We start from the raw sequence: 20,569 nt of genomic DNA, 5'->3' as shown, positions 1-20,569 counted from the left end.
TGGTAAGGTGCCCAGACCTAGTTTGCACCTGTACGTTTTGACCCAAGGACGCAGAGGCGGGTCCCATTCGGCACGTAACTTGGATAGCGGTGAGCTGTTGCTAATATAATAAGAACTAATAGAGTATGTGCCAATTTTTTTAAATGACAAAATTTATTGTTTTACTACCGCGGATGATGAATGTCATGAAGATTCAAAGCATAATGCAGTTGCAAAACGTCAGTTAAATGTAGGTTCATATACTGTGATAGTCTTTTTCAAGAAACGGATCTTCTTTGATACAGAGTGATTAGCAACGATTTCTGTATATACAGTGACGATTGAAGAAGAACTTTATTGGTGTATAGGAGAAATTTTAGGGTAAAAGATACTTATTACTGGCGGGGACCTCATTCATTCCGACAAAGTAGATGTTTCGTTAAGCTGGAGATTTTCCTGATGATAACAATTATGAACCAGCCGAAAAGAAGGCGTTGTCTCCATTGGAGACAAAAATAATGTCAGCGAGACGGGAAAAAAATCCGGCACATGAAATCAACCCTCCACATAAAAGAATCCCGAACTTTAAAAAGAAAGGACGATTTGGAATTCTGTTGAACCTCAGGCATAATTAAATCAATCAGAGTCCTGAATACTGAAACGAAACCCTAAGTCCCAAAGAACTCGCGCGAAATATCGCTAAGTGTTGCAGCTGTCGTGAACAATTTCTATCACTGAAAATGTGCGCAATGGGTCACTGCACAGTCATCGTAGATCTTGCCTCTTCAACCTCCTGAGAAACTGTAAGGCGACCGCCACCCTTCTAAATCTCAGAACAGCCTACAGCTGTGTCACTTAATAACTTCGTACTTTCACCAGCCTGATTCACAACAATTATACATAAATGATATTGAAAATCTGATTGCGCTGTAAGCTGCCCACTAAAATTCTAAACAAAATCCATCCTTACACTGAACTGTATGTGCATTAAAGCTGTTAACGATATGCTGAGTTACCGTTATAAAAATAATCTTGATGCTATGTCTTCTCACATATGTTGATTACAATTGATATATGCATACTGGTAGGATCGTTTTGATGTTGTCCTTAATTTGACGTGTTGTCCGTCACTGGTTTGCACTGCTAGTGTGTAAACGTGAGCAATATAAAAGAACCAAGGGCGGGTTTAAGGAATTTTGGAGCCCGTGCGAAGTCCATTCTTTTTCTGGAATGTAATACTGCGTAACTCTGTATGATTTTCGTATTTATATCTGGCTGTTATGAGCGTACGTATGGATGTGAGTGTTTGTGTGTGTGTGTGTGTGTGTGTATTTGCGGCCCAAATAGTTCGATGAAATCCGCGGTCTGAGGATTCTTTGAATTTCTGTACACACAGGCAAGTAGTTTAAGTACTAGGTTAGCCACAACTTTGCATGGTAAGCCCATGAAATGTCGCAGGTAAGCTAGTACTCGCTGGTAAAAACGCAATAAGTTTCTTATATGAATTGTAATGAATTAACCTCTAGTTGTAAGAATAGTGGTCAGTGTGGATCTTACAATATATCCCTTCATCCTCTTTTTTTAATATAAACAAACGGTGCTGCTTCCCCGGCTAGGTAGCGAGTTGGCTTTGCCGTGTTAAATGTAAGCACCTATGCATTAAAATATGCACAAAAATACCCGAAATACACTCTAAAGCAAGGAAAATATGCTACAAAAACTAATAAGCACTTCAAATGAACGAACCTACACCCAAAACGAACACCAAATAGAACTGAAAAACAGTAAGCTAAAAATTTATTAGGCTGTTCCGACATTGCAATAATACTGAAACAGTTCTGAACTGATTTCAGTTGTATCTGTTACAGTAAATTACTAAATATTTTCCCAAGTCTTCCAGAAAGACCATCCTTACACCTGTCAAAATAGCTTTCGCGCTTGGAAAAATCCTCTCCGCATAACATTATGGTATAAAGTAGAACTTCATTGTTACAATGTCGATTGAAAAATAATCCTCGAAAGTGCGTCCGGAATTATAATGCTTGACATGTTTTTCCTTTAACATACAAATTTAACAACAAGGAAACATATGGCGATTTTCAAATGAACTAAAAATCTTACAGTATTTCATAAAAATTGAGGGAATCACAAATCACTACTGATATTCCAGCGGCTGAAACGATGAGCGTTTCGCCGTATTATTTTTTACTTTTTAAGAAGCAGTAGCGGCTGGTTCAACGCTGGGTTTCCAGATAGCGTAAGATGTAGATCTGTTTACACATTGAAGACAAGCAGCCGCTGAGAGCTAACGTAGAAATAAACTGTATTTATACGCAATGCTAAATTTTGATTTCGTGGTTCTCTATCACTGATGACCACACCTTAGGAATAATTCACAATAATTGCGAGCGAAAACCGGCTGTCTTGGTAGTATCATCATGGAAAATTAAGCATACAATTTAATAGATACTGTATAATGGTAAATAAAACAGATAAAAGCCTAATAAATTGTAAATACATTATTTTAAACGTTACTCACCTAAATCTTCACTTCTTTAGCACCTCGTTGCCCCTTGAAGGTCTGAGATAATTTTCAATCTTTAACTTGAAAAGCTAAGTTCTGCATAAGCTACATACACTGGCGTGCACAATAATATTCTCAACGCAGTTGTTTCATTTGGGAAAACGTGTTGCAAGGTCATTTCGAAGATGTACTAAGGTACTTCTAAGCATGTGTTCGTAGCATAAGGGACAACAGTTCCAATGGGTTTGCAAGATCCTGTAAATTTATGTCTCCTGAATGCAGTTTTTGATCTGTCAGAGCTTCTGCTTTGTTTCTACATCTTCTGTTGAGATCGTATTTCTTTGCTATGAAATCCTTAATGTCAAAAATTGCACACAACACGTCACAGCGGCTACTGAGCTGCTGAAAGATATAACAGCTGTGTCGGCAACAATGTAGAAGAAGTTCTTAAGCGATTCTCTTTTCCTGGAATGGGTTCATCCTTACTTCCGTAAGAAAGCTGCTTTTTAACAGTTGCAAAAAAAAAAATGGTTCAAATGGCTCTGAGCACTATGGGACTCAACTGCTGAGGTCATTAGTCCCCTAGAACTTAGAACTAGTTAAACCTAACTAACTTAAGGACATCACAAACATCCATGCCCGAGGCAGGATTCGAACCTGCGACCGTAGCGGTCTTGCGGCTCCAGACTGCAGCGCCTTTAACCGCACGGCCACTTCGGCCGGCTTTAACAGTTGCATATCTGGATTCTGTTAACTCAGCAACATTTTCTAAAGATGCAGCCTATTCTTCTGCTTCTTTCTTAGCCTCTTCAAAATCGTTCGCCCTATATTCTTCAATACCACTAAGTACTGCTTTTATGAATTTTTTTGTAGTTTCTAACAGCAAACCTTCTTGGTGAAGTGCTTTATTAACTGTGTTGACACAGGACATTATGTCATGTCACAGCAATCAAAGAAAAATTAAGATCTAAGATTTCCTTCAGGAGAGTAGAAACAACACCGACACATTGGATCACTTTTGCATGTGTTTTTTAACTCTGTAAATGCAAGTCTTGTGTCAGATCTTACAACCAGAACACTTTCAGTTCTAGCCTCCCATCTTGTATCTCACAGCTGCTTTGGAGACATGTTTATGTGATTTTTGAGTACTTCCCAGCGCTTCAAAAAGGCAGAAAACAACGTGAACAACCTCTGAACTACACAAAAAAACGTTGCGAAATTATAGCTGATTTAACTGCATCACTAACAATACAGTCCAAGCATTGAGCACAGGAAGGCATATAACGAGCTCTTGGATTTTCTTCGGTGATACGAGCTTGAGTACCAGTCTTCCTACCCTTCATGTTGATATCGTTGTCGTTAAGATTGTCCCCTACAATCTGCAAAGAGTTACGCTAAGGGTATGTAATGTCTGAGGAGCAATTCAGTTAGATCTGTTCCAGCGGTGTCACTCACTTAAAAATAAAGTTCTTCAATTGCAACTGGTTCGGAAAACACATCTACCAATCATAAAACTACCCTTAATTGTTCTCGTGACTTGTCTGAGGAGCAATTCAGTTAGATCTGTCCCAGCGGTGTCACTCACTTAAAAATAAAGTTCTTCAATTGCAACTGGTTCGGAAAACACATCTACCAATCATAAAACTACCCTTAATTGTTCTCGTGACTTGAAGCAGTGTACAGTACAGTATTATTGATTAATATTGAATGCGGTATGCTTCATGATAGCTACAGTCTCACCAAAAATTAAGGGAATGATTTTACTTTGTATGTCCTTAAGTAAGTAACCAACCTTCCAGTTTTAGCCACACTATTAATACGATCATTTAATACAGGATCGAACTTGGCCATTCATTTCACTTGTCCATTTCCATTACCTGGATTTCGCAACATTTCTTCGTCTCCTCCTACAGGACAAAGGGTGATGGGGACATATATGCTGATTTGCCGAAGTCTTTATTAGAATTTTCAGTAACATGATATGTTTTGTAGGCTATGATGTCTCTGTCGACAAAGCTTTCCAGTCCAGACACATTTGACACACCTGTACCACCACGTACAATTGCTACTGTTAACCAGCCATTACCATGTGAAAATGTGTCATTCAAATCAATGCTGAAATTCAGTCTGCAACCACAAAACACAGACGGTCCATCTAGCAATGCGTGTGCGGCAACAGATTTGACACCGTCTGTGTTTTGTGGTTGCAGACTGAATTTCAGCATTGATTTGAATGACACATTTTCACATGGTAATGGCTGGTTAAAAGTAGCAATTGTACGTGGTGGTACAGGTATGTCAAATGTGTCTGGACTGGAAAGCTTTGTCGACAGAGACATCATAGCCTACAAAACATATCATGTTACTGAAAATGCTAATAAAGACTTCGGCAAATCTGCATATATGTCCCCATCACCCTTTGTCCTGTATACTCGTAAGAGATGTAAAATTAATGGAAGATTACTGTCGGAAAGGAAACATACTATGGAAAATAAACCTTAACAAAATCGATATTCCCCTCTTTTCTTCGAGATCAGTTTCATTTCAGTTGCCTAATCAATTGACTGAGTTTTTAATTCTGTGCGAACGCTCTTTCGACTTGCACATTTCAGTAATATCATTATGGGACAGTTCATCGTTAGAGAGAACTTTTGACGGGCTTTAACAATCTCTTGAACCATTTTTTGTGATAAAGCCAGCATTCGAATTGAACAGCTTGCAATACACAGCAGCTTTCATTAGAGACTATACGTGCCACGTTCGCTTAACTGTTTCATCATTTAACAGAGGATGAAAGCAATGAAAAATGGCAAAACATTTCCTTCGCCCGCTATACAAAGGCAATGTGACATTTTTTCCACTAATGTCTTGTGGACCTTTCCTAATTACTCTTATTCTAAAATTATCGTTTGCAATAGCTATACACCTTCCCGGATCGCTAAGAACATCAAGAGTTTGAATGCTGTTACCTTCCTTAGATGATTTTGTCTCGTCCTGGAGATCTTCGCCTGCTCCGGTTTCTTCCGCAGTAACATTATTATAGGCTATTTCCGTTAATGGAACAGTTTCATCAGCCACTTTTTCTCGCATGCACGAAATGTACGATTCTTCAGCATTATCAAGCGATGAAGCTTTAGGAACACTACATTCTTTCACATTACACTGCACCTTCACTGCCGGCCGGAGTGTCCGAGCGGTTCTAGGCGCTCCAGTCTGGAACTGCGTAACCGCTACGGTCGCTGGTTCGAATCCTGCCTCGGGGAGGAATGCGTGTGATGTCCTTAGGTTAGTTAGGTTTAAGTAGTTCTAAGTTCTAGGGGACTGATGACCTCAGAAGTTAAGTCCCATAGTGCTCAGAGCCATTTCTTTTGTACCTTCATTGAGACACTGTTAATTCGCTTTAAAAATTTGTTTAATGAACCCCTTTCACATTACACTGTACATTCACTGAGACACTGTCAATTCGCTTTCAAAATTTGTTTAATGAACCCCTTTGATACAAATGCTCTTCTAGGATGTCACATCTACGTTTTCTTTTTTTTGGCACCCGACAAGTATTTACGTTCAGTTCTACACTCTAACATAAAATAAATCACAGGCTTCAGCAGCACCAGACACAGACCACAGACTACCTTCGCACTTCACACCTCACAGAGTTGCTGAACCGAGAAATCGGGGTCATTAGGGTCCTTTACTTGAACGTACCCGCCCGTGGATTCGTAGTGCAAACCCCAGATCGCTTGCTGGCCTACACGGCGCACTTCTCTAGCAAGTAAGGCGTACCACGCCGGGAAGCGACGTCAAAACGTTTCTGGTATTTCTGCACAGGCTGGCGACGGACTGGGGCAGCAATGTAAAACCCTGTTTTCGTCGATTCGCTGGCAGAACGGCCGTTGGGGTTTCCCTCAAAGTTGTCTGGATCAACGACGAAGGTGCTCTCAAGAGCGGCATTAACGTGAATGGAATTGCTAACATTTCAGGTTTGAAGAATTTTTTTCTTTTAACAGGAAAGCAGACTTTATTAAGTAAGAACAAATATTTACAGGGCTCACGGCGGGCCCTTCCGCGACAGCTGTGACTGGCGTAGCCTTGAACCGGCCCTGAAAGAACTCTATGTGCCCGCTAGCGGCGGTATTGACGTCGCGTCCGCTAAGGAGGAAGTAGCTGTGAAGGCGGGTAAAGGCAACACCACCTAGACTACAGGCCTGCGCGCACGCTTGTGACGTCACATACTGATGGCCGGGTCTGTATCGGAACGCTCCTGTTAAGCACTCTGAACACTTTCTCACACATCCACATAGGATTAACTTTAGGCACAGAAGACAGGATACACCATCCTGGGAGGTTAATAAGAGATGGATTGCCTTCGATGTTTAATCTTCAATAGCATAATCAGCAGCAGCAGGCTCTTACTGCATCTGGTGTCTCGATTTATGATGGCACCAACATGCAACGCATTTTCTGTCATGCGAACTTTTTCCTTGCTTCGAGAGTACAATGTCATTGCTCCCACACTCTTACTAAAATGTGCGGATTGTAGCATGCATTAACTGAAAAAATTCACTCGGACAGCATTTTACATTTCTCATTGAATTATGCTTGTGAATGGTATTTTGGCTGTTCGCATATTGTTTCTTTCTTTTTTTTTGTCCAACATTGAATTCATAGGTGAGGTCGCCACTGCACACTACAGCCGATTCAAATCCTGGAGGAAGAAGAAAACATAATATTCGGTGTTTTGTGAGTAAAGACGACGTACTAAATTTCTGAACCCCAAACTGTAAGCCAGTACACTGAATTAAATCCCGAACTGTATGCAAAAATCTCAATGTGGATTTTTAATGGTGGCCATTCCACCAGATGCGGACATGAAATTCAGTTGTCCTTCGGTTCAATTCGTAACGTTTAAGTGAAGTTCTGGTAGCCAGCTTTACATTATCCTGACTCATTGTCATCAAGTATCAATATTATTGTAAATACAACGTGTTTAAAACAAAGTACCTGTCACAGTAGTGAATGTACTAGTGCAGAAAAAAAATCTGTTATTGGTAACTGAACTGCAAGGGTAAGCCAACAGCACCATACAACAATTTACATTGAACTCGAATGACCTGATTTTCTTTGGATTTTATGCTGGTTATTGCAACCCAAACTAGCTAACGAGCTATCCACCCATATTTATTGACCGTTACAGTTTACGATATCGATACATAAACTGATGAACTAACGGCCTACTCTCGATATGGTACTGTGTCAAAAACGCGGTGCCTCCACCATTTCGTATGTCGTCTTATTAACTTGGCTATGGTCGACTTCGTAGAGACCATGTGATCTGAGCATACAATTCCGCCTCTGTCAAACAGGCAGGGTATGATGATACGCTATTTATTCAGTTTGCGAGTGCAACAGAAGCACCATTTCCCCAACTAGACGGCAATTTTCGTTCCATTTGCTCACAGTGACAAATGTTTAAGATAAACAAAAGAACGTTTAAAAGAAAATTGAAATTAACGTTCCTGTGCAGCAACTTCTAAACGATAGGCATGGTGAAAAATGCAATAATAGAGAGTAAATAGGTGGACACAAATTTTAATTAATTGTACCTGACATGTTTCAGTTAATGCTGGTGGAATACGACGATGTATATCAATCAGAGCAGAATCCAAAGAGTAAAAATCAACCACGATAGCATCCCAATAGTTTTTAATACGAGAAAGGTCGGGCGACCTGGATGCAAACAGGTTCTAGCCTCTTTATACGTAGCTGTGACTCTTCATAGAAGGAATGCGTTGTTGCTCTTTGAGATACATTTTTTTATCCTTTTTGCGTAGGTCGAGTTTTTGGAGACTGCCCTATAAATTTCTTTTCCCTTCATTTTTGCGTGCATTTGCAATTTTCCATGCTAATATTTTGATCGCACAAGAAGGATAACTTAGGGCATAAATTTTATATTATCAGTTTTAATGTAAATGTTGAGAGCGCGGCGCTGTCTCTCATTTATGTTTCTCATTTCACGGATACACTATAGGCCGCTTGACCGCTACCTGTCCGCTATGAATTAACTCAGGGGTGTATGAGTGTGATGCTGAGATAGAAATGGCCAACGAAAATGTTAGCTCCTGTCACTGTGCATGCATGACGGACCAATTTCACTGTTTAATTTACACGGAGATGTATCTGCAAATTGTTTTTTATTCTGACATATTTGATCCGTTAAATGTGCTACGTAAGCACGAGAAAAAACATGATAACTCTCTCATGTTATTGGACTTCGAGTTAACATTTATTGATTTATGCCTCACTAACAATAATTTTTTTTTAAATAACTAAAAAAAATTCATTGGGTGTTTTTGTATAATAAGTGATTTGTTTTTAAGATTAGAAATGATATTATATTACTAGGTGCAGAAATACTGCTGAGGTTGAATTAAAAGTTTATTGCTGTGGTAGCTATAGGTCACTGTGATGAAAAATACGTATAATTTACTATACTGTAAGTTTTTTTCTTTTCTTTTTCAGTTCGAGTGGTATTGCAACCATTAAATTTTGTACGCCAGAGATGCAAGCTGCTTATCTAGTGAAATTAGGTTTTTAGTTAACATTGAGAGTGAACAGTCTTTTAGGGAGTTTAAATTTTGGAGTTACGGTATCAAAACATGAATTTTAAAACACTAATTCGTAATGAAATCTTAATTCTAAACTGCATTATGAGAGTTATATTGCACACGCGTGGTTAACGGTGTTTTATTCAGATCGTGATAGATTACTGTGGTTACTACAATGTGATTATCGGACCGACAGTCGTAGCGTTGACTTTTATTATTACTGTGGTGGAAACAGTGTACCATTTCGGTGTACGATTTGGGCGCGTCTCGCTATTTGCGGAACACTCGCATGCTTATTGGCGCCTGTGAATGTTGCTTCCTGTATGCTGTTGCTTCTGAGAGGGGGTCGTTCGAGTCGAAATTAACTCGAAGGAAATTAATTCAGGAGAACGGAATGTATTCAGCAGCCATAGATGAAGAGTCACTTTCCACAAGTGTTCTAATACGATGCTTGAGAGTTTTGCGTCTTAGAATTACAATGGTTAATAACACCCCATTTCATTAACCGCTACAGAGACTGGCATCATGGTTCACGACATGTAGCATTTTATGGCTTTTTGGATTTTAGGTTTCATATATTATGTCATGGAGACCATCAATTCGTTTTTCGATTTTTATTGTTTTGGTGTTGCGCAGTTCACACGGGTGGCGAGGTCCCGCCTGTTCAAGTGGAGATACTCAGGCTCCCTTTCTGAAAGCAAACAGTGGGTATTGCTGCATGTAGAAATTCTTGATAAAAGTTTATCCCCAAGACCTGAACCGAGTCGGTGAGAGTAAGCTTCCACATTTTAACCAAAATAAACTGCGATGGCCATTTGCGTCCCATGGGATAAATACAACTGGTAGGTTAATAAAAAACTTTCTGATGGTGAAAATGTATTTTTTCGGCCCATGGTTGCGAGGAGTAAGAAAAAGAAAGAAAAATATTCATGTAATATTTTCCTTCTTAGCCTGTTTCCCCCCCTGCGACCGGGATTTTGCAGTAATATTGGAAGCTACCTATCGTCTTGACCGAATATAGTCACCAGGTGAATACAAGGAACTTATACGTAAAGCCAAGAAACCATTGGCAGCATTCAAAGTATGGCCCATACTCACTCACGGCGTGCGTAACTTCAACACTCGATGGCAAGATTTTTGAAGAAAACCACAAAAGATTTGCTAAATAAACAAACTCTCAAAATATGGAAATACAAAAATTTTGTGTATACTGAAGAACGGAAGAATTATGTCACTTGTATGACTTTATTGGTTCTTTTCTCGGCTATGAATTTAAAATGTGCAAGGATGGTGACATTGACCTTCCAACCACCAGAGCGAATGACGAGATGATACCTATCAGTAAGCCTAAGATCTTGCAATATTCGTCTGTGACGTTCTTGATGACTACAAAGACTTCTACCATCAGATGTTATTATGGTCCAGTTCCAGCGTGGCCGAAGAAAGTGATCGATATGTCTCCCGTTGCATTTTTGTGACATACACTCGCTGTTATGTCTTTCTGTTATTTAAACAGAAATTTTAACAAAGATTCGTAACCTAATGACATAAAATAGTTACGGTCCCTATCGACTTCCTGTTAGTAAGTACGAACAATCACTATAATGATTCTTTATTCATATTTGTTTTATTCAGTAAGTTCATTCAACTGATTTCAAGAAGAAAAAGATTTCAACAGCAAAAAGATTTCAACAACTTTCCCTCTTTTTGCTATGCAAAATTTTTACAATATTTGAATACAACTATATTACCAATGTTTCTTCGGTTTCTTAAATTTACTTTGTAGTTGTACATTTCTGCTTTAGAATGTTAAACAGTTCTTTCGCTTTTTACAAAAGTTACACTGCGTGGAATGTTTCCCTTTTCTCGTCGATTCAGTTGCACTCTACTGGATAGTGGCACCAAGTACCTAACGCTTTTTCGTACCCAGCCATCAGCATTTACCAACATATAATGTGCCGTGTTAGACCACCAGATCTGGAGCCACTGCCGGCGTCCACGAACATTTCTTTGCTCTGTAGCTGACAGTTACCGTGTACGTGGAGCGCAATTTCACCTTCGTGTTGTTAACAATGATGAGAGAGAGAAGGATACGAAAGATCCAGTCGGCTTACAGTCAACTACTCTCGAATAGCTCCAAGAGCAATGCCGAGCTACTCGCCGCCATCCGACAGATGAATCACTATCAGCAGTTTCTCATGCACTCACTCCGTGGAAACCCTTTGGAACACACTGCGGGAGAGAGGGGGAAAGGGGAGGCCTGCCGATCAGGAACTACTGGTGATTTCTGCCATCATCAGAATTTGGAGGATCTATCAAAAGATCGAGTGCTATTGAGTATTAACAATCTCGGCTACTGCGTCAGGCACAGTCTTGAATTCATTTGGCCAAAATTGTATTTATTATCTTCTTAGCACTTTATTTTGGCGGACAAGACCGAAGTGCGCGGATTAAAAATAATGTAAGACAGGGTTGAAGGTTTTCGCCCCTTCTGTTGAGCAACGACAGAAACAAATGAAAATTGCAAGAGAGGATTTAAAATTCAGGGTGAAGGGATACCAATGACAATATTCGCTGATGACATTGCTGCTGTTGATATTAACCTATACTCTTCTAAAAAGAAATCCTTGTCTTCTTTCCATTTCACTACATCTACGAGGGCAGTTCAATAAGTAATGCAACACATTTTTCTTCTGAAACAGGGGTTGTTTTATTCAGCATTGAAATACACCAGGTTATTCCCCAATCTTTTAGCTACACAACACTATTTTTCAACGTAATCTCCATTCAATGCTACGGCCTTACGCCACCTTGAAATGAGGGCCTGTATACCTGCACGGTACCATTCCACTGGTCGATGTCGGAGCCAACGTCGTACTGCATCAATAACTTCATCATCCGCGTAGTGCCTCCCATGGATTGCGTCCTTCATTGGGCCAAACATATGGAAATCCGACGGTGCGAGATCGGGGCTGTAGGGTGCATGAGGAAGAACAGTCCACTGAAGTTTTGTGAGCTCCTCTCGGGTGCGAAGACTTGTGTGAGGTCTTGCGTTGTCATGAAGAAGGAGAAGTTCGTTCAGATTTTTGTGCCTACGAACACGCTGAAGTCGTTTCTTCAATTTCTGAAGAGTAGCACAATACACTTCAGAGTTGATCGTTTGACCGTGGGGAAGGACATCGAACAGAATAACCCCTTCAGCGTCCCAGAAGACTGTAACCATGACTTTACCGGCTGAGGGTATGGCTTTAAACTTTTTCTTGGTAGGGGAGTGGGTGTGGCGCCACTCCATTGATTGCCGTTTTGTTTCAGGTTCGAAGTGATGAACCCATGTTTCATCGCCTGTAACAATATTTGACAAGAAATTGTCACCCTCAGCCACATGACGAGCAAGCAATTCCGCACAGATGGTTCTCCTTTGCTCTTTATGGTGTTCGGTTAGACAACGAGGGACCCAGCGGGAACAAACCTTTGAATATCCCAACTGGTGAACAATTGTGACAGCACTACCAACAGAGATGTCAAGTTGAGCCCTGAGTTGTTTGATGGTGATCCGTCGATCATCTCGAACGAGTGTGTTCGCACGCTCCGCCATTGCAGGAGTCACAGCTGTGCACGGCCGGCCCGCACGCGGGAGATCAGACAGTCTTGCTTGACCTTGCGGCGATGATGACACACGCTTTGCCCAACGACTCACCGTGCTTTTGTCCACTGCCAGATCACAGTAGACATTCTGCAAGCGCCTATGAATATCTGAGATGCCCTGGTTTTCCGCCAAAAGAAACTCGATCACTACCCGTTGTTTGCAACGCACATCCGTTACAGACGCCATTTTAACAGCTCCGTACAGCGCTGCCACCTGTCGGAAGTCAATGAAACTATACGAGACGAAGCGGGAATGTTTGAAAATATTCCACAAGAAATTTCCGGTTTTTTCAACCAAAATTGGCCGAGAAAAAAAATGTGTTGCATTACTTAATGAACTGCCCTCGTAGTTTGAGCCTCAGCATTTCCCTTTTCAGATTTCCCAGCTTCCTTACTATGTTCAAACTTTTGACATTCCATTCCCCGACTCGTAGAACGTTATCCTTTCGCTGGTCATTTGATCTTTTTCTGACGGTCACCTTCCCCTTATCAGTCCCCTTCCAGAGATCCGAAAGGGGGACCATTCCGGAATCTTTTCCAGTGGAGAGATCATCATGGCAATTTTCCGGTTACACGCCATATATCCCGTGGATATACATTATGTGTCTTTAATGCAGTAGCTTCCATTGCCTTCTGCATCTTCGTGCCATTGATCGTTGCTAATTCTTCCGCCTTTTAGGGGCAGTTTCCCACCCCCAAGAGAAAGAGAGTGCCCTGAATCTTTGTCCGCTCCTCCGCTCTCTGAGAAGGCCGTTGGCAGAATGATGGTGACAGCAGCATATTCGTCATGAATACGAAGGTAGGGCAGAGAGAATGAGTAACTACAAACAGTTCGATGATAGGGTTGGTCTCATCAGAATCTACAGTAAATCAGTACCGACAACAACAGTTCAGGCGTACATGCCTACATCTCAGCACGAGATGAAGGAGGAGGAAAAGAATATGAGGATATTGAACGGGTAATTCAATACGTAAAGAGGATGAGAATGTAATAGCCATGAGAGATTTGAATGCGGTTATAGGGGAAGAAGAAAATGTTACCAGGGAATATGGGCCTGGTAGTAGGAATGACAGAGACTGAATTCTGTAATAAATTTCAAGTAGCAACAGCGAATAGTCCGTTCAAGAATCACGAGGATGGATACTTGGAAAAGGCCAGGAGATATGGGAAGATTTCGATCAGATTACCTCATGGTCAGGCAGAGATTCCTAATTCAGGTATTGGATTGTAAGGCATACCGACGAGCAGTTATAGACTCAGATCACAATTTAGTAATGATGAAGAGTAAGCTGAAGTTTGACAGACTAGCCAGGAAGAATCGGTGCGCAAAGAAGTGGGATGCGGAAGTACTAAGAAATGAAATATATTTGGAGTTCTTTGAGGCTATAGACATTGCAATAGCTCAGTAGGCAGTTTTATTTGAAGAGGAATAGGAATCTCTAGAAAGGTCAATCACGGAAGATGGAATGAAAAGCATAGGACAAGGAATCCAACTTCGATGAATGGAAAAGGAAGAATAACTATTGGGGAAATTAAAAGCAACGGTGGTAACATGAAAATTGCAGTTCCACTGATGAAGACTGAGGAGACGGCAGATAGGCGGTAAGAGTACCTTGAAGGCCTTTATGAGGAGAGGGGCTTGTCTAATGCGATAGAAGACGAAACGGACGTCGGTAGGGAAGAGATAGAGGGTCCAGTATTAGATTCGGAAGAGAGCTTTGGAAGACCTAAGATCAAAGGGGACAGAATGGATTGACAATATTCCATAGGAATTTCTAAAACCATTGGGGAAAGTGGCAAGAAAACGACTATTCACGTTGGCGTGTCGAATGTATGAGTCAAGCGATAAACCATCTGATTTTCGGAAAAACAACATCCATACAATTCCTAACACTGCAAGAGCTGACAAGTGCAAAATTGTCGCACAGTGGCCTTAACAGCTCATGTATCTAATATGCTGACAAGAATAATATACTGAAGAATGGAAAAAAAATTGAGTATATGTTATGTAAGGGTCAGTTTGGCTTTAGGAAAGGTAAAGGCACCAGAGAGGCAGTTCTGACATTGCGGTTGATAATGAGAGCAAGACAAGAAAAATCAAGACACATTCACAGGATTTGTCGACCTGGAAAAAGCTTTCGGCAATGTAAAATTGTGGGAGATGTTCGAAATTGTGAGAAAAATAGGGGAAAGCTATAGGGAAAGACGGGTATTATACAGTATCTACAAGAACCAAGAGGGGCCAAAAAGAATGGAAGACCAAGAACGACATTGCAGGGGTTAGCCGCGCGGGATTAGCCGAGCGGTCTTGGGCGCTGCAGTCATGGACTGTGCGGCTAGTCCTGGCGGAGGTTCGAGTCCTCCCTCGGGCATGGGTGTGTGTGTTTGTCCTTAAGATAATTTAGGTTAAGTAGTGTGTAAGCTTAGGGACTGATGACCTTAGCAGTTAAGTCCCATAAGATTTCATACAAATTTGAACATTCTTTTTTTTATTATTTTTTTAATTAATTAATTTATTTTATTTTTTTATTTTTATTTTTATTTTTTATTTTATTTTTTGCAGGGGTTAAAATGGGTGGAAGACAAGGAATAGCGTTTCGACCCTACTGTTCAGTCTATACGTCGAAGAAGCAATGACGGAAATAAAAGAATGATTAAAGAGTGGGATTAAGGTTGAGAGTGAAAGAATATTAGAATTAAGATTCGCTGACGACGATTGCTGCCCTTAGTGAAAGTGGAGAAGGATTGCGGGATACGATGAGTGGAATGAACAGTCTAATGATTACTGAATATGGACTGAGAGTATATCAAAGAAAGACGAAAGTGATGAGAAGTAGCAGAAATGAGAACAGCGAGAAATTTAACATCATAATTTGTGATCATCAGATAGATGAAGTTAAGGAATTCTGCTACGTAGGTAGCAAAATAATCCTTGATGGACGGATCAAGGACTAGCACCGGCAGTTAGGTCATTCCTGGCCAAGAGAAGTGTTAGTATCAACCACAGGTCTTAATTTTAAGAAGAATGTTCCGATAATGTACGTTTGGAGGTTGGTTGGGTTGGGTTGTTTGGGGGAAGAGACCAAATTCCGAGGTCATCGGTCTCATCCGATTAGGGAAGGGTGGGGAAGGAAGTCGGCCATTGTCCTTTCAAAGGAACCATCGCGGCATTTGCGTCGAGCGATTTTGGGAAATCACGGAAAACCTAAATCGGGATGGCCGGACGCGGGATTGAATGTACGTTTGGAGCACAGCGTTCTATGGCAGTGAGACATGGGCTCTAGGGAAGCATTTGAGATGTGGTAGTTCAGAAGAATGTTGAAAATTGTATGGACTGATAAGGTAAGCAATGAGGTTCTCCGTAGAATCGGCGAGAAAAGAAATATATGTAAAACACTGACTAGAAGAAGGGACAGGATGGTAGGACATATGTTAAAGACATCAGGGAATGACTTCAATGATACCAGAAGGAGTTGTAGACAGGAAAAAACTGTAGAGGAATACAGGGATTGGAATACATCCAGCAAGTGACTGAGGACGTATGTTGCAAATGCTACTCTGAGACGAAAAGGTTGCCACAGGAGACGAATTCGTTGTGGACTGCATCAAATCAGTCAGAAGGCTGCTGATCTTAAGAGAGCAGTTGTTTGTCTTTTTCTTTTTTTTTTTTTTTTTCAATGGTGTGACTTACTTCGGCTATGTCTGACATCTGTGGGTCGGTGATTGCATATTGCAAACAGTTAGCTCCGTAGTAAAATTTGAGTTTCCGCTGTCTCTCCGCTGTAAATATACATCTCCCTTCTGAGAGCTGTTGCCTCTCTTGAAAAACTTACTGCAGCGACTATTGTCTTTACTTTGCATTTGTTTTTCGTACACTATAGATTGAGTGGTTTAGATAGTGTGGAACGTACATATATACACATGTTTCTTGGAAATATATAGACATAGGTATGTATGGAGGCAACGCCCTTGCCGCAGTGGACACACCGGTCCCCGTGAGATCACCGAAGTTAAAGGCTGTTGGGCGTGGCCGGCACTTGGATGGGTGACCACCCAGCCGTCATGCGTTGTTGCCATTTTTCGGGGTGCACTCAGCCTCGTGATGCCAATTGAGGAGCTACTCGACCGAATAGTAGCGGCTTCGGTCAAGAATACCATCCGGGAGAGTGGTGTGCTGATCCCACGCCCCTCCTATCCGCATCGTACTATGAGGATGACACGGCGGTCGGATGGTCTCGATAGGCCACTCGTGGCCTGAAGGCGTGCTTTTTAGGTATGTATGGAGGGCATAAATTGTAAATGACCTGGATAGTACTTTTGCAGTCTTGGAAGCAGCATCGGCTCGACGTCCCGACACGGCCAGGAATCCAGTCGAACAAACACATTGTTGCCACCATCGGCGAGCGAGTGAAAGAATTCCTGGAACCTTGATATTAAAGGATGGTATGAGTACGTCGCATTGTGGCTCTGGCGGCCACTGAGGTAATCAGAGCGTACAACGCATTTAGAACTTCCTTGTCGCCGAATGTACTTGTCCTGATAACCAGGCATCTCCACAGTGAAAAATGAGATGTCTGAAAATGTCATCGCCGGCCACAGAGGTGCATCCCGTACCGTGGTCACCCTGGGAGCTATCGGTGTTAATGGATGTGCTCTTCCCAAAGTGCGTATGAAGCTCCAGACATTTCAAGAGAATTGTCGAAGCGGGAGTAGTGTGCTTTGGAAGCGGTAAATTGGCAACAGAAGCAAAAATTGTATTCTAAAAAAAAAAAAAAAAAAAAAAATAGTCAATAAATCAGGGTGAGGTCGCGATTGCAGGAAGCAGGCGTATTTTTCACCCGAAAAGTGAAATCTTTTGGCGCCAAGTGATTTTTGTTTTGTTTTGTTGTAAAAAAGTATGAAACTGGGTGGAATTTTTGCCAAGACCGCAGTATTACTCATGTTAATCGATTTTTCGACTCGAGCGTATTCTTTTTAATCTTTCCACTATAGGCTATGCTCCTCCATTTCATAATCTATAATCATTGGCGTGGATCCTTTGAAGTAAAAATCGAGATTTTTAACTATGGTTGTGATGAAGATGAGCATAATTTTTGGTTTATTTTCTGATATTTACTTGCAGACGATGTTAGGGAGGTAAATTCCGAACATCTTCGTTTTTTGACATAAAATGCTCTGCATCTACGTCTATAGTCCGCAAGCCAGAGAAGTTTATGTACCACTTATACTTTACCTCTTTTCCTGCTCCAGTCGCGAATTGTTTGCTGGAACAACGTTTGCCGGTAATCCTACATGTGGACAGGAGTCACTCTGATTTTATCTTCATGGTCTTTTTGAGAGATATGCGCAGGAGGAGGTTATTGATTGACTCTTATAGGAAAGTAGGCTCTCGGAACTTTAACAGTGAATTATACCGTGAGGCAGAACGCGTCTCTAGCTGCGTCTGTCGCCGGTGTTGGCTGAACTTTTCCGTGAAACATTCGCGGCAACTAAATGAACCAGAAATAAAAAGCGTTGCTCGTTTTTGGATCTTTCATCCCTAATCCTGTCTGGTACGGATTCCAGAGTAACGAACAATATACGAGTAATAGTGGAATGCTGGTTTTGTTGGTCAACTTGTTTGTGCGTGGACTACATTTGCTGAGGATTCTCCCTTGAATCCCAGTCTGGCTTCTGCTCTACTTGCGATTAATTTTATGCGATCGTTCCGTCTTAAACCTCTCCTTGCGCATACTCGTAGACAGTTCGGTCTACTCTTGCGCACTACTTTACATTCGTTTATGTTGAGGGCCAATTGCCAATACCTGCACCATGCCTCGATCCTGGGCACGTAGTCATGCATTTTACTACAGTTGTGTAGCGTTGCAACTTTTCTGTCTACAACGGCATTATGCGCTAAAAGCCATACGGGATTTCCGATGTTATCCACTATGTCATCTGCACTGAAGCGCCAAAGAAACTGATGAAGGCATGCCTATTCAAATGCAGTGATATGTCAATAGGCCGAATACGGCGCTGCGGTCGGCAACGCCTGTATAAGACAACAAGTGTCTAGCGCAGTTTTTAGATCGGTTACTGCTGCTATAATGGCAAGTTATCAAGATTTAAGTGAGTTTGAACGTAGTGTCATAGTCGGCGCACGAGCGATGAGACACGGCATCTCCAAGGTAACGATGAAGTGAGGATTTCTCCGTACGACCATTTCACGACTTTACAATGAATATCAGGAATCCGGTAAAACATGAAATCTCCGACATCGCTGTGGCCGGAAGACGATCCTGCAAGAACGGGACCAACGACGACTGAAGAGAATCGTTCAACGTGACAGAAGTGCAACCCTTCCGCAAACTGCTGCAGATTTCAATGGTGGGCCATAAACAAGTGTGCGAATCATTCAACGAAACATCATCGATATGGGCATTCGGAGCCGAAGACCCATACGTGTACCCTTGATGACTGCACGACACAAAGCCTTACGCCTCGCCTTGGCTCGTCAGCACCGACACGGGACTGTTGATGACTAGAGGCATGTTTCCTGGTCAGACGAGTCTCGTTTCAAGTTGTATCGAGCAGATGGGCATTTACGGGTATGGAGACAACCTCATAAATCCATGGACCCTGCAGCAGGAGACTGTTCAAGCTGGTGAGGGTTCTGTAATGGTGTCGGGCGTGTGCAGCTGGAGCGATGTGGGATCCCTGATACGTCTAGATACGACACTGGCAGGTGACACGTACGTAAGCATCCTGTCGAATCACCTGCATCCAGTCATGTCCATTGTGCATTCGTACTTGGGCAATTCCAGCAGGACAATGCGACATTCTACAAGTCTATAATTGCTACAGGGTGCCTCCAGGAACACTCTTCTTAGTTTAAACACTTCTGCTGTCCAACTCCCCAGACAGGAACGTTATTGAACATATCTGGGATGCCTCGCAAGAGATCTCCATCCCCTCGCACTCTTACGGATTTATGGACTGCCCTGCAGGGCTCATGCAGTCAGTTTCCTCCAGCACTACTTCAGACATTATTCGAGTCCATGTCAAGTCCTGTTGTGTCACTTCTGCGCGCTCGTGGGGCCCTACACGATATTAGGAAGGTGTACCAGTTTCTTTGGCTCTTCAGTGTGTACACACTATAACGCAAAAGAAAAACGATCCACCACGAAGATATTATCTGAATAGAATGAAAATTGGTAGATGTGACGTACATGTATAGACAAACAAATGACAACAATTTCAGAAAAATTGGATAACTTATTTAAGAGTAAGAGTTTTAGAAATTGAGCATGTCAGTAATGCGCTGGTCAACCTCTGCCCCTTCTGAAAGCCGTTATTCGGGTTGGCTTTGATTGGTAGAGTTGATGAATGCTCTTCTGAGTGATACAGGGCAACGGCCTTGCCGCAGTGGATACACCGGTTCCCGTGAGATTACCGAAGTTAAGCGCTGTCGGGCGTGGTCGGAACTTGGATGGGCGACCATCCAGGCCGCCATGCGCTGTTGCCATTTTTAGGGGTGCACTAAGCCTCGTGATACCAATTGAGGAGCTGCTCGACCGAATAGTAGCGGCTTCGGTCAAGAATACCATCTTACGACCGGGAGAGCGGTGTGCTGACCCCACGCCCCTCCTATCCGCATCCTCCACCGAGGATGACACGGCGGTCGGATGGTCCCGGTAGGCCACTCGTGGCCTGATGACGGAGTGCTTCTGAGTGATATAGTGCCGAGTTCTGATGCTCCAAAACGTTCTCAATTGGGGAAAGATCCGGCGACCTTGCTAGCCAAGTTAGGGTTTGGCAAGCACTAAGATGAGCAGC

At 42.0% G+C, this 20,569-nt stretch overlaps 1 pseudogene; it reads left to right on the top strand.

Moving 5' to 3' along the window:
• Window positions 1–20,140: 20,140 nt before the first annotated feature.
• LOC126261259 (5S ribosomal RNA) lies at window positions 20,141–20,258 on the top strand (annotated as a pseudogene).
• The last annotated feature ends 311 nt before the right edge of the window (window positions 20,259–20,569 follow it).

Source organism: Schistocerca nitens, chromosome 5, assembly GCF_023898315.1.
Source record: "Schistocerca nitens isolate TAMUIC-IGC-003100 chromosome 5, iqSchNite1.1, whole genome shotgun sequence".
Classification (NCBI taxonomy): Eukaryota; Metazoa; Arthropoda; class Insecta; order Orthoptera; family Acrididae; genus Schistocerca; species Schistocerca nitens.
This window is presented reverse-complemented; position numbering and strand designations above follow the sequence as displayed.